This window comes from Aplysia californica, unplaced genomic scaffold (assembly GCF_000002075.1).
Source record: "Aplysia californica isolate F4 #8 unplaced genomic scaffold, AplCal3.0 scaffold00543, whole genome shotgun sequence".
NCBI classification, from domain to species: Eukaryota; Metazoa; Mollusca; class Gastropoda; order Aplysiida; family Aplysiidae; genus Aplysia; species Aplysia californica.
Window position 1 is genome coordinate 128,441 of NW_004797813.1, and position 1,463 is coordinate 129,903.

A 1,463-nucleotide genomic window follows, 5' to 3' on the forward strand; every position below is an offset into this window, starting at 1 on the left:
AGAGAGAGAGAGAGAGTGCCGGAGCAGATGACAAGGAGTGTGAAGAGAGTAAAACCTTCTGCAAGTGGAGCTGGTGACCTGAAAAGACACAGTCGCCCATTACTCTCGAACAGCTTTCCTGTTTGAGTTTGCGTCTGCTGCCTATGGTGGGCCCTAGCCGAGTAGCCTGTACCCTGTGCCGTGCCTTAAGTGCCGTCTGGATGACTTCATGGAACATAACACACGTAACTCGCCCCGTACTTTAACAAGCGCGACACAGCAGCTGTAAATAACGCCCGTGCACACGCAATAGCAGCTGCACCAGTTTATTTTTGGCTTCATGACGTGTTCGACAACATTAGCGAATATACATTTGCCTCTGACATAATGTTTATTCTAAAATATGGAACGGGATTACGTCTTCTGTTACGACCCATATTCACAGGAAATCGGGAAGGCAAAGTACAGGGCTTTAGGTAGCGTCACAGACGTATTATATTTAGTCAGGGAAGTTTGGAAGCTAGTAAGACAAATAGCAACATATTTTTTTTGTAATACATGTATATACTTTGCTCTGAAGGTACATCTTCGCATTGATGAGAATTGAATGTCTCCCGTATCGCCGAATAGACGATATCGTTGACAAGTGTTAATTCGTCAGATTTGGTGAATAAACTTTCCTGTTTATTGTTTACGACCGGTTGCTCGAGGGTGTGCTCATATAAATTATCATGGAGTGACAATTAATGATCTGTAGCTTCTCTCGACGTCTGCTGTTACTGCCAGAGATTAGAGATAGCGATCAGAAAGAAGCATGCGGTTTACGACATGAGCTGACAATTTGACCATCGTTCCTCTTCGCCAAATGCTCTCTGGCTGGCACGCGGAGAGGTATAGCGCGCTTGTTATGGTGCGCCATTTGGGTTATTAGTAATGTTGGGCTCTATGGTGATGTATTCCGGCTGTTTCTTGTTCTTATTGGTCTGGGTCTCCTAGTTACTTGCGGCCATTTTCTTTGTGGGGAGTCATTGGTCGACGAAGAACTGTTTCCGTGGTATGGGAGACTGTGAATAAGAATTGGACATTTAGGTTGTAACCGATCTTTATTTGATTTTTTTTTTCGAAACTGATATTGACCTATGTAAATGAGTAGTGCTGGCACTGACTTATTATCAGCACCGTCGGTTTCGACTGAAAGGCAGGGCTGCTACACTTTTCGAGTCATCCTTCACACACCAGAAACATGGATTTGCACAGTTACATGATTTGCATGCTGTGGCCTGCTATGTAAAGTTTCAGGTAAAGACAACAGACGTGAAAAAACTACATTCGATCTCGAAGTAATATATTTTCAATAGTGTTCCAAAACCAATACGTCAGCTATTGTTGTGAAATGCGCGTCCTCAAAGAGTTAACCGTGGTTAGTTGGCGGCACTGTGATATGGTTTGCTCATTCTTTCCTATCAAATAGCGATCGTCCGTAT

General features: G+C 43.6%; 1 protein-coding gene across 1 annotated transcript in view; it reads left to right on the forward strand.

Annotated features, from left to right (window-relative positions):
* LOC101858210 (fibroblast growth factor receptor 4) overlaps positions 1-1,463 on the forward strand; it is a gene marked incomplete in the record, with an annotated part of 45,146 nt that overhangs the window by 17,182 nt on the left and 26,501 nt on the right.